The sequence below is a fragment of the Notechis scutatus genome, chromosome 3 (genome assembly GCF_049901735.1).
Source record: "Notechis scutatus isolate UNSWTSFEM ecotype Mainland chromosome 3, rNotScu1.2, whole genome shotgun sequence".
In the NCBI taxonomy this organism is placed as follows: domain Eukaryota; kingdom Metazoa; phylum Chordata; class Lepidosauria; order Squamata; family Elapidae; genus Notechis; species Notechis scutatus.
The window spans coordinates 179,926,820-179,940,288 of record NC_142011.1 but is presented as its reverse complement, the minus strand read 5'-3'; the positions used below and the strand labels follow the sequence as shown (position 1 = coordinate 179,940,288).

The 13,469-nt window shown below is 36.7% G+C and overlaps 2 long non-coding RNA genes across 4 annotated transcripts in view; one reads left to right on the top strand and one right to left on the bottom strand.

Annotated features, from left to right (window-relative positions):
- LOC148131509 (uncharacterized) overlaps positions 1-13,469 on the bottom strand; it is an 83,311-nt gene that overhangs the window by 66,166 nt on the left and 3,676 nt on the right. The gene's annotated exons all lie outside the window — the stretch shown is intronic.
- On the top strand, positions 6,085-13,094 carry LOC148131510 (uncharacterized). 2 transcript variants are annotated; one of them, XR_015748968.1, is made up of 3 exons: positions 6,085-6,570; positions 8,797-9,003; positions 11,838-13,094. It is a non-coding gene; the product is annotated as an uncharacterized LOC148131510 (long non-coding RNA). The 2 variants fall into 2 exon arrangements; XR_015748967.1 differs by having other exon boundaries at positions 6,087-6,531.

The following is a 13,469-nucleotide window of genomic DNA, read 5'->3' as shown; positions in this document are numbered from 1 at the left end:
ATATATATATATATTATATATATGTGTGTGTGTGTGTGTGTGTGTGTGTGTGTGTAGTCTTCTTTAAATATATATATATATATTCTTCTTTAAAAGCACACCTATAATCACGCAGGAAAATACCCGAACAAAGCTGAATACCATACATGTAAGTACCCATGAAAACTTAAGAAAACACACACACACACACACACACACACACACACACACACACATATTTTCTGAGGTTCTCGAGGGTATTTGTATGTGGATCTTTGGTTATTTGGGTTTTCTCCTGCATAAAATTGGAAGTATCTGGGCAAAGTTTCGATGCTACAAAACAGACAGAAGATATTAGAAACACCAATCAAGCAGAACACAGCAAACTCCAAGACCAATAAACACAGACCAAGACTCCCAACCAATCAGGATGAAGAAAAAACCATTCTAACACAGCAGTAGGCTAGCACCAAATTTAAAACAGAAATGGCTGTGAAAGCCTGACTCACAAACGAACACAATACACAAGCCTATCTCTTTGTAACAGAACTAACAGAAGAATAAGTGCACGCATTGAAGAACACAAGAACTCCATCAAAAAAGAAGAACCGACCTCTTCCCTGGTCCAACACCTCAAAGCCACAGGACATGAGATTGACTTTAAAAATACTAGAACTATCGCCAAAAACAAACACTTCAACAACAGAATAATCAGAGAAGCCATGGAGATAGAAAAACGCCCACACAGCATGAATAAACGAGATGACACCTCCCGCCTACCAGCCCTTTGGAAACCCGCCCTCATGAACAGACGAGTACCTAACATGAAGAATGACACCAGACCCACACCCACGAGGGCTACACAAGATGTTACCACCACACTTCCACGTAGAAAGCAGACTCACACCCACACAGAAGATGAGACACGACCACGGACCAGAAGCCGTACCGCAGCTGCATCACTACCCGCTTCAAACCCCTCCGACTGATACATGAAGCGAACTTACGCCCACCATGAAGATGCGGCACGACCAGGAACATGAAGCCAAACAGCAGGATCACAGCTCACCAGCTCAAATCCCCCAGCAACTAAGACTAACCTGAGCACAACCAAGCCCCCACCTGAACAGAACACACCCCCAGCCAATCAGAACACAGCCAACCCCCCCAACCAATCAGAACACAGCCAAACCCCCAACCAATGAGAACACACTCCCACTAGCAGTTAAAAGGAAGAAGCAGCTGCAAGCTCACATTACTCTTAGAAGCACAGAGCCGAAGACACAAGATCCATATATATATACCGTATTTATCGGCGTATAACACGCACTTTTTCCCCCTGAAAATAGGGGGCAAATGATGTATGCGTGTTATACGCCGATATAATGTTAAAGCCTTCGGTGAATGCTGCTGGGATCGGGATCAAGGACACAAATGAAAGAAGGGGAGGGAGGAAGCAACCGAAGCCTGTCCTTCTCTCTGGGTCAGCTCTCTCAGTCGCCTCTCGCTCCTCCACCAGCACAGGAAGAAACTGCTTCAAAGAAGCGGGGGGGGGGGGCTTTTCCTGTCGCCGCAGCTTCCCTGAAGCGCCCGTTTCTCCCCACCCCACCCCGTCCGCCCGCCCGCCCGCCCGCAGTGCTCCGTTCTGCCTGTCTGCCTGCCTTCGTTAATGGTTGAATCGGAACAGCTTCGGCTGAGTAAAAGAGGCGAATAGTTATTATTCTCAGCTGAAGCTGCTCCCAAACAACCAGAAACTAAGGCAGGCAGGCAGGCAGGCAGAATGGGACACTGTGGATTGAAGCGCGCGGGGTGGGAGTGGGGGTGAAAGCGGCGCTTCAGAATAGCTGCGCGACAGGAAAGCCCCGCTCTTTGAAGCAGTTTCTTCCTTGGATGGTGGAGCAGCGAGAGCGAAGCCTCCTTCTCTCTCTCCCCCAGTCCTTGCAAAAATTTTCTGCTTGAAACCGGTCCCTGGTACAAAAAGGTTGGGGACCACTGATTTACCTTATAAGTGGTAATAATATTAATAAAAAAAAAGTTCTGAGCTACCCTTATTTTGCTTCAAAGTTTTTATTTAGAAATTTAATTTTTTTCCTGAAATTTCCCTCTTAAAATGAAGATGCGTGTTATACGCCTGTGCGTGTTATACGCCGATAAATATCGGTATTTGTTTTCTGAGGTTCTCGCGGGTATTTGTATGTGGATCTTTGGTTATTCGGGTTTTCTCCCGCGTAGGATTGGAAGTAACTGGGCAACGTTTCGATCAGGCTTGTGTATTGTGTTTGTTTGTGAGTCAGGCTTTTACAGCCATTTCTGTTTTAAATTTGGTGCTAGCCTACTGCTGTGTTAGAACGGTTTTTCCTTCATCCTGATTGGTTGGGAGTCTTGGTCTGTGTTTATTGGTCTTGGAGTTTGCTGTGTTCTGCTTGATTGGTGTTTCTAATATCTTCTGTCTGTTTTGTAGCATTTTTTTATTGGCTGGCAACATTGTGTTTCCTGTATTGGAGGCTTTTAGTGCAGCTTGGCTTCGAGTAAACAGACAGCTATCATTTATTAGGAAGCTAGGTTTCATTTGGGTGCCTGGTTGGGGTGTGTTTGAGCTGGAGGTATCAGGGGGGATCTGTTTGTGCTCAGGTGTTTACTTGGCTTGTGGTGTGGATATTTTTTTGTTTGTGAGTGCAGGCTTCCAGATAATTGACAATCTGGTGGAGTCATCTCTTCTATTCATACTTTCAGGTCTTTTTTCAATCTCTATGGCTTCTCTGATAATTCTGTAGCTGGGGTTTTCTATAGCGGCTAGGGTTTTGGTGCCATTGCAGTTGATGCTATGACCTGTGGCTTTCATGTGTTGGACTAGTGAGGAAGTGTGTTCCAGCTTTTTTACTGCATTTTTTCATCCAGGTGGGTACTTATTCTTCTATAAACATCAGACAGACCAATAGAAGAATAAATACCCACCTGTAATTACCCCTGTAATTACTAAATTGGAGTGTAACACCTTTGTATCTTTTTTCAAATCTTGTTTAAAATTTAAGTTACAGTTATAACTTTCTAACATTTTCTAACCTCTATTTTATAATACATACCTATTTTCAACCAAATTCTGCTTGGTACATTCCCTTAAAAATGCACACTAAATTCTTAAGGAAAAAAGTATATATGTATATATATCTGTGTATATATGTATACCAATAGTAAATGAAATAATTATTCTGGTTTCCGGTTTGTCGGCTTCGCAAGCGGCAGGGATTTGCGAAGCTGCGCGATCCCTGCCGCGCTAGCCGTTTTTTGGGGCTCCGACCCAGACGGGTGCGGAGCTAGGCTGCCCTGCAGGGGCAGCTGAAGGTAGGGGATCCGGAGAAGGGTTTGGGGTGTTGCAGACCCCCTCCCGGCCGGCAGAACCCCTTTTCCCAGGACGGTGCAGCGGCGGTCCGTAATGGCCGCCACAAAGAAGCTGGCAGCCGGGTAAGAATGCAGGAGGAAGTGGAGAAAGTGCTTGAGAGGAGAAAGTCTTTCTTGGTTCCTAGGACTCTAAGACATATTTAACAAAATTCCTGAAAAGTATGACTTTCTGAATGATACCTTCGAGAAGAGGAAAAAAGCGGCAGTTTAATGGTGCTGAAAGGATAGCTTACCCTCTTTTTTTACGGAATAAAAAGTGAACATTAAGAAACCTATTTTTTTAGGTGAAAACTGGCTCTAAGCGGTGAGTGGGAAAAGAGAGGACTAAAAAAAAATATTTGTATGCTAAGACCTTGTTGGAGGAGATGCCTTAAGGATTGAAAGACTAAAATATATTGCAATAAGATTTTAAGAAACAGATTTGGACTTTCTTTTTCTTTAATTGATACTACCCCAGGAGGAGAGAGTGGGAACTCTGTCTTGGTTTGGACTGACTGAGAACTTTGGGATTGTCTTATTTTTTCTTTGGAATATTCTGGCTGTTGTAAGAGAAAAGAAAAGAAAAGATTTATAATGGCTTCTTCTATCGAGGAACTGAGAAAAGATTATGAGCAAGCAAAACAAAATGGTAAAGCTGGTTTGAAAGAAGCCTTCCTTTTTTTAGAAATGGTGCTTATTAATTATCAACAAACATTGCAACAGATGAAGACAGCAGAAGAAGAACAAAGAGAGGAAGCCATCTTTAAGAGAAATAAAGGATTTAAGATTTAAAAAAACATTTAAGAAAGGGAAAAACAAGGTGCAAAATCAATATAAGGATGGTAAACAAAAGGGAAGAGGAATACGACAGAGAAGGGAAGCCAGTAAGGCAGAGGCTAGAAGAAGGGGGCTAGAAAGGTTTGTTGGGGGAAGAAAGAAAGGGAAAAGGTGGAGAAAAGCTACAAAGTTTTGAAATTAAATGAGAAAAAGAAATTTTTAGGGATAAAGGATAAGTATAATTTCTTCAAAAAGATTTTGCAAGGTACATAAGATGATATTGTAGTATTGTAAATGGCTTGAGAGTTGATAAGAGATTAAAATGTTGGAATGTTAATAATGATTGGTTTGAAAATATAATATGAGGGGAGATTTAGAATATTAAACTTTAATTAAAGAGTTTATTAAGATTATGGTATTGATGTTATTATAAAACTTTCATTATAGTATTTTGTTTTTAATATTTAAATCTATTGCTTAACTATGTATTTAATTGTTTTAGATGTATTATTCAGTTAGAATGTACCAAGCAAAATCGGATTGGGTAGTTTAAAGATTAATTTGATTAATTTAGTGGGGAGATAGAAAGGCATCATACTCTGATTAGTGATTTCAGGAGAAATTTCTTTCTTTTTAAAAGAAATAATTATTCTATTCAAGTACAGCTCTGCCATTAATATTAATAACAATCTTTTACATTTCTATTTCTTTTAACAAACATTACCTAGTAATATCAGTTGTCTTTCACTTTAATCATCTATATTTCATATTTTACTTATTACTGTCTTTAAATAAAAAACAAAACAATAGTTATTAACAATAATCAATAACGTTATTATTCTTATTCAAATTCATCTTGTCAACTGATAAAAATCTTCCATGTTTCTTTTCAGTTGTTTTACTTTCTTTTTAAATCATTGAGAGCCTTGTTCTCTTATCCTCTTTGTTTTAATTACAAACAAATATTCCATTACATGTCAATACAATTTTTTCTATCACTTTAATCATCTAACATGTTTTCTAACTCTTCTCTATTTCTAATATAACAATGCTATCCCATGCACCCTTGCAGAATCCTCTCCTTAAGTTAAACTTTAACCATTGTCTCTGTGTCTTTTAAATAGGTTTATACCTTTAATTCTTGTATGCTTTTCCTGTGCCTCTATATCTTGTTTCTGTCCTTTGTAGCTTCTTTTCCTTTCCATCTTCCCTCTCTTCTTCTCCCTCCCCTTTTTATTCCCTTTTCTATCTGATTCTCCCTTCTGTGATCCTCCCTTCTGTGATCCTCCCTTCTGATATTATGATTAATTTTCAAATTACTCTTTTTTTTTTGGTTGTTGCTTCAAAGCTTAAGTTTTTAACTCCCTTTCCGCCCTTTCCCTTTTTTACCCAACTTAAAATTGCTTGGTCATTAAAGATAGCTTCTTCGTTGTCCCGCCCTTCTTGTTCTGCCAGCATTTCTTGTTGTTTTTCATAGTTCAAGATCTCCATTTCTAAAAATTGAAATACGAAGCCAAAAGATCCTCTTCCGTCTTGTGCTTCTTCTTTTTGTTCTTTAAGTCTCATTTTTAACTCTTCAAGGAGTGATGCCATTTAAAAAAAAATTAAACAACCCCCAGTTGATCTTATTTTGTTTCATTAGGATCCACCATCCAAAGTTCCAGAAATCATCCGATAATCCAAAGCTGTTGCTTGCTTCTTTTCTCACTTTCTCTTTCCAGGGCCTTTGTTTTGTAACAAAATTTCAGCTACAATGTATCTTTTGCAAACCTTGTTAAAATTCCACTATAGATTATTTTAAGTTCCAGGTGGTCTCCTCCATTTTTCCAGATTCCACCCTCTTTTTTCCTTTTTTCCTTCTCTGCTTTCTTTCTTTTTTAAAAAAAAGTTTTTAAATTATCCAGTAATCTTTATCCCTTTGACACTTTTATTTTCAGCTAAAAATAGCCTATTGATGTCAAAGTGGATTAGTATCAATTTCTTGTTTAGATCTCTTCTTCTTAATGTTCAAAGTCAATTAGAGCTGTCAATGTGAGAGAAAAAAACCCACTTTTTCCTTTCCTTTTCTCTTTTGCCGCTTTAAAGATCTTTTTTTAGGAATAGTATTAGTCTTTGTAATTCAAGTTTCACGTACCTTAAATAGATATTTTCTCTGTTCAACCTGGTCAGTCAAACTTTCTCCTTTAAACTTCCTCCTGCACAATCTTGTCCAGTCGGGTTCTTCTTTGAGGTGGCCATTTTTGACCAACACTGCAACCGCCTTTGGGAAAGGGAGTAATGGCCAGCCGAGGAGGAGAGATGCGGCTCTCCTCAACCCCACTGGGAGTCTCCCGCTTCTTCACTACCTCTACGGGGTGGCTTCAGCACCGAATCCAAGCGGCTCAGAGAGCTCCAGCGGCGAGCATGGATCGAAACCGCGCACGATCACGAATTTCGGTCTGTTGCTGAAGAAGCCCAAGAAGTCTGTCCGTTATTATTAACTTCCCTGTGTTTTATTTTCTTGTCCTGTTTTAGTTCTGCTATTATATTTTTTAATTATTCTCATAATGGTTTTAGTCAATGATTGTTTTATTGTTTTAATAGATTGTATGCCATCCAGAATCACCTTATGTGAATTGGGCAACCATATACATTTGATTAATGAATAAAATATTAACCATGTATGCTGTTAAATTGATTCAAAGGCAAAAACTTTTCTTAGCTTGGTTGTTGTTGTTATTTCTTGCAAACTTTTCATTACCCAACTCTGCACTGAAGATATTATCTAGTTGGGTAATGAAAGGCCCTCAAGAAAGCAACCAAGCTCAGACAGCACCAAGGATTCTACAGTTAAATCCTAAGCTACAAATATTTTCTTCTATTGGTAAACTTTCCTTAAGCATGCACAAATATAAGTTCACTGCAATTTGCTTTTATTTTGTCTTAACAAAAAGCATAATCAAGATAAGGTTATCAAATGAACATCCCACTAAATCTTACAATAGATAACCTCATTTAAAAGTATTATTTTTCTCCATCAGATCACACTATTAAGTGTTAAGAACATAAAACTGTTTCATGCAGCTTCCTAGCCTTTGTGACCAGGCATGACAAGTTATTTATAATTCCATTTATACAATTTATTTTAAAGACTTGAAATTGTTAAATAGTCCAATAAAATTAGCCTTGACAGTTTTCAGTTGAATGATACATTCTAAAATCAAATGCAGTTCAGCAAGTATATTCTCGGCCTCTTAATTGTGTGTAATTGACCTTATCTTCTGCATCTGTCATCCTGATCTAATTACAGGACACATATAAAGGCACAGGGTTATCCATAGCCCCCTTTCAAATATTCATAAAAAGGATATTCTGGGGTGATGACAAAGTAAGCTCTGTATAGTCTCTAATATTCTTATAATATATAGTTAGATACTTTATAACTACTTGGGGTGAATGTTACCCTATTCCTTGGGGTTAGCAAATCAGTTTGCATAGCACTTGTAATATAAGGGCATTCAGGGGTGAAAAATAAGATGTTTTCAAATTTTCTTTTTTACCAATTGGGCATGAAGATATTAACCATAAGTATTATCCATTCCTATGCAGTGACTGGAGGAAAGGTGTAAGCACAGGATTTGCTATGATGGGTTTTTCTCTGAATATAATGCCTTATAAAAGCTATGAGTATTCCAAAGGATGCTATATAATTCAGTCCTTGCACGACAATTGTCAGAAGCTTTTTCTTACATTCAACTTAAGCTGAAGCAATTATATGGTCATATTAACAATTATATGAACAATGAAAGAGATATATTGTTAAGAGCAACAATTCTCTAATTGTACATCAGCCTGAAAGAAAATAGAACTCTTTTAGAAACATTTCAGACATCCTGGTTAGTGTCTAGTGAATACATTAATGAATATTGTACTATAACTGTTTAATAGGCAGCTCACAGTATGTTTCTCAGTTATTTCTTTTTCAGCAACTAAATAAGACAGATATATGAAAGACTGTATTCTGTACTGTGAACAAATAGTTCTACATCAGCACTCTTGCCAAGTAGTTAGAAAAAGTCAGTGTAGGAACATAATCAAAAATTAGCCCAAGATTGCTTGTACCGGATGGCATGCTTTAAATTAGTGTGGGTTGTTAAAACCAATCAGTTTAGTCACTGCTTCCCAGAATGTTTAATGTTCCAATGTTCTCATTTTCCAATTGCTTGGTCCCTGAACAGACCATAGTGGGCTCTAGGGGAAATAAGGCATTACCTTAATTTGTATGTAAGTTACAATTCTTTAAAACCAACTATCTGATTTAAGATTGACGTGTATTTAAGATAAGCACTATATACAGTGCTACAACTTCTATAACTCTATTAGAAAGTAAATGCAAAATAAGTACTATTGACTTAATAAATTGGTTTTCAAGTAGGGAATAACATGAAAAAAAGAACATTTGGTTTATTTTATTTTTTTGCTTCCAGTTAAATATGACATCTAATTGTTGCATAAATAGTTGACTTTAAAATATTTGCTGTTCTTTTACAAATTTTGAACATTATCCTACTGCAAATTTTACTGCTGAAATTTACCGAATTTTATTGCAAATGAAAGCACCAGGTAAAAGGAAGTCACACAAAATGGATTGGGCCTGTCGCAGTGATTTTCTCCGTTTCTCAGCTTGACACACTTTGTGGGAAGGAGGGAGCTCTAAAAGGTCAGACCAGACATCAACAACTTACTATCTCATGGGAACTGAAAGCCGAAAGTCTCAGAGTTGCTGGATTGGTTGGGTTTATTACTTGTAACCTTGACAGGTACATAGAAAGTCATCTTTGAATTCAAGATCTTTCTACCTGCCTCCACTCTACAACTGGAATCCTGATGGTAACATTCACAATCATGTCCCTGGCTACTACTTACCTCACAGTCTGTGTGTCCTGGTACTAAGCTTTATCTTGCAGCACTTATCTTTATGAATTTCGGCATCACTAACACCAAATGAGTCCATTTAATCCAGCTTATGGTTACTTGGGCTGATTTTTTGTAATGTCCAACACAAAATATAACCTAAAGGAAAATAAACAAGCATAGTGAATTTGTTAAAAAAAACAACCTAATAAAACAGCACATTTTGAATTTCTGTGCTTTAAATGATTGCTTTCATAAATAGCTATATATTTATAAATATATTTATATGTTTAATGGCTTTAAACTTTTGTTATTTTTTCTTGAGAGTTTAAGGTGGCACACATAAATGTTTATTGCCATTTATCCCCTTGGCAGCTATGGGATATGATAGCAATAGCACTTGGACTTATATACTGCTTTATAGTGCTTTACAGCCTTCTCTAAGCGGTTTACAGAGTCAACATATTGCCCCTAACAATCTGGGTCCTCATTTTACTCACCTCAGAAGGATGGAAAGCTGAGTCAACCTTGAGCCTGGTGAGATTTGAACTGCCAAATTGCAGGCAACTAGCAATCAGCAGAAGTAGCCTGTAGTATTACACTCTAACCACTGCGCCACCATGGCTCATGGTGTTAAGAATGACTGTTCCAAAGCTACCCAGTGACTTGAATGGTGAAGGAGAAGCTTAAACCAGACTCTCCCCAGTCTGACACTCTAACCTCTACAATTCCAGACTCTAACTTAGCTCACCATTTGTGTGTAATTGATTTTAACTGAATTTACAATCTGGTTTGCCAGATTGTGATGAGAGGATTTCCAAAGAAAATAAAAGGAACTAGGAAGTAGTTATAAGAACACATTTAATGAAGTTGCAAGAGGCACAACATTAAAAAATAAGGACAAAAGTAGAGCAAGGAATATATCTGCTTACAGCAGAATTTAGAATTCCCTGAGGTAAATGATACAGGTTTGAAATGTATGAAATAGCTTAATGTATTCATTCATGGTCTTCATAGTATTTGTAAGTTTGTATCTTTTGTTTTCTGTAATTTGGGAATTCCGCAGTAGGCATATAGGTCAGAATATGACTGCTATCAGAGAAGGTTATGTTTTTCTATTCCATTACTTAATGGAAGTGAAATAATAGGTTGTATGATGTTAAAGAAAATGTTGCCAAACAATAAATGAATTTTGTCTTTTCAGAAGCTAGTTATATTAGCCAAAATCATTAAGCAAGTTGAGATTAAAAAAATAGCAGATAACTATTTTTAGCACATTAATGGAAAAGTGTTATTATAACATAGGTGCTTTACAAACCATTTTTTCTCTGATGGGAAAGGAAAAAAATACAATTCCATGGGAATTGTAGTTATCTTGAACTGATCTTAGTTGCAAAATGTCCAATGATTGTATGCAAGGAGCCTATCTTCTATTACACAGCCTCCATGGCTTCTCATATTTTAAATTTCAAGACATTATAAGAGAAACATTCTTTTAGTTTAATCCAGTTCAGGAAACATGAGTGGGTCAGATGGCTGGAAAGGAATGGAGGCATATTTTAAAAATAAAATAAAACTATCATCCTTTACCATTTTTAATAACACAGTCAATTAAAAAAAACTGTTGAAATAACCTTAAAATACTCCAGATTGAGGTATAGCATTAAGCTTAATAATAAATAACATTGTGTAGAATCCTGCCATTTTCTATATCCTGGCCACATGAACTAGTATGGCTTATTCATTTAAGGTTATCATAAATCTCTCAAGCTTATCTCACAGGTGCAAAATCTTCCATGTTTCCTATTTTCCTAAGGAAAGTCATTGGACAGACAGCATCTAAAGGGACAGCCAAAGGGAGAGATATTAAAAGGCAAACTGAATCAAATATCAAGGAAAGATTATGATAGCTAGAAGTTCTAGCATTTGGAACTCTTCTATGGAACTCTTCCAATGAGCTCTGTGGTTGTTTACTAAATACTAGCAGCTTCTAACAAACCTCTGACAAAGCTGTCTCTGTTCTGGCTTGGCTTCCTTCAGATTAGCTTTGAGTAGCCCTGCTTGGTCAGGCTGTTTCTTGGTGAAGTTGAGCAGTCTGTCATTTGATTCAGCTCTTCATGTATCATCATTCTTGAAGACTTCTATTCTGGGTTGAGTCCAAGGCAAAAATGGTATGCCTGGTTTTTTATTTGACATGACCCCTTCATCATTAAGTGAATGCCATGGCTGCTAAGCGAATTCATGTATTTCTATCAGCATTTTGCCAGCAACCAGTAAAAAACATAATAAAATGCAGTCATGTGACTGCAGAATGCTGCAACTGGCCCTAAAAATGAAAAGTACCCAAAATGTGGCTATGTGACCCTGGAGGTATGTGCAACAATTGGAACTCCAAAACTGAGTCATAAGTAGCTTTGGGATCCATTGTAACTTTGAATGGTGAAACAACTGCTTAATCCTAAATTATGAGAAAAAGTTTAATTATATCTCATTCCAGAGTTATGGATCTTCCATGTTTCCTATTTTCCTAAGGAAAGTCATTGGACATTGCTTAATCCTGAATTATGAGAAAAAGTTTAATTATATCTTATTCCAGAGTTATGGATCAGCCCTTAGAAGATTGTTATCAAAAATTGTTATCAAAAGTAAGGGCTAGATTATTCAGTTATGGGAGGGGTAATAAACAGCAATATAATATATACCGAATGGCATTTAACATTTATCAGTAATATTAAAGTTATTGATCCATCAAATTGGCCACCCCTGTCATGCTACTAACTATAATGTTCTTGTCTATGTTTCTGCTTCAGGTGTTCACCTGATGAATGAAGGAATAAGGACCAGGCACACATGGTGGTTCTGTTGTCTTCTCATTTCTAATCAACCTTCATGCATTTAGGTGAGATGTACATTGAGCTTCTTTAGAGTTCCAGTTCAACATGTGGAGTCAAGAAAGTGGAAGGAAGAGATCTGGATCTGCAATCCCTCCCCAACCATCATACATTAACATGGATGTCTGAAGGAGACAATAACCATGTTATACTTCATAAATCATAAGCTTACTCCTAGGAAATTTTTTGCTGTTCATAGTTGTAGAATACAATTCAGTGTTTCATGCTTTATAAAAATTTTTTACAGCAACTATGTATATTCACATGTGTTTAAATTATCTGTTTTATCTGATGACCTCTTCGCATGAGTTGGATGTATCATTATGTACTACAGTTTTTGTTCCAGAAAATGTCAAAGTTTGATTTATCAATCCTGCTTTGCTTTAATTGTTCTAAATTGTTAAACGTGAATAGCCCTTTGTCCTCTTATGAATCATACAGCAAACTAGCAGTACAGATTAGAATAACTTTGTCTGAAATATTTTAGTAATTTCAGTGGAATAAAAGGTATGCATGACACATACATCCAATGTAACTTTCAAAGCAGCAAATCATTAAAATATGAAATTCAAGATAGTGTTAGAATTATTATTTTTTACCAGCATTACAAACTTCCCAGTAAAAACTAAAATGTTATTTTATTCCTGTGTATAATTTCATCATACAATTGGGAAAATCTATTGAGCAATGACTTCATTAATTTTTCTTTTGACTTAATTTGAAATGTCAGGAGCCTGAGCTCAACATGTGTTACCTTGTAACATGTTAACAAATGTCACTAGAATCCATGAGTGATTTCACAACTGTAATACAACCTTGGCTGGGTCATAGAACTTAAATACTAACATAATTACTGTATTTCAGTTTCAAGTGATAAATTAGAACTGACAAAGTTTGGGGGGGAGAAGAAACTTTGAAAATAGAAGCATGTTCCATCTAATGGATTAATCATTACACTCACCTGCCACCTTCTGTTTTTGTTAATAACTGAGATGGAGTAAATTCTGAAATGGAGACACTATTTCTAAGACTAAGTTGAGTAACAGAATTCAGTTTTGTGAGGTTTAATATCCTAAAGCTAATGCAAGCATTTAGAAAAATCCATTAATTTGTATTTTCTCTGCATATTTTCAAACTTGCACAATAAAATAGTTATTTGTCAATATGTTTACTTCTGATATCTGTTTATATTGATCCTAATGTGTTCTTTTTAGAAAAAAACAGGAGGTAGTTCAGACTTTATGACCAGCATGAAAAAAGAAAGGGACTGGAAGGTTCTGATAGGCTATATTCAAGGCATGCTATTGGGCTAGTTGGCTAAGACCATTGTGAAAACCAAGATATTTCTTTGCTAGCACCAAGTTTGAAGGGGAGATACAACTGCATCTGATTCATTAAGTAATTAGCTCATGAGTCAAATTGTATTTTAACTAATAGTTCCGTTCCAGGCAGTAGAAACAAGAGAGACAATGAGAGCTTTTGGCTAGAGAAAGCATGCAGGACTATTAAATTGTATATGAATGACTTTGAACAACATTTCTTTGGTGTTTG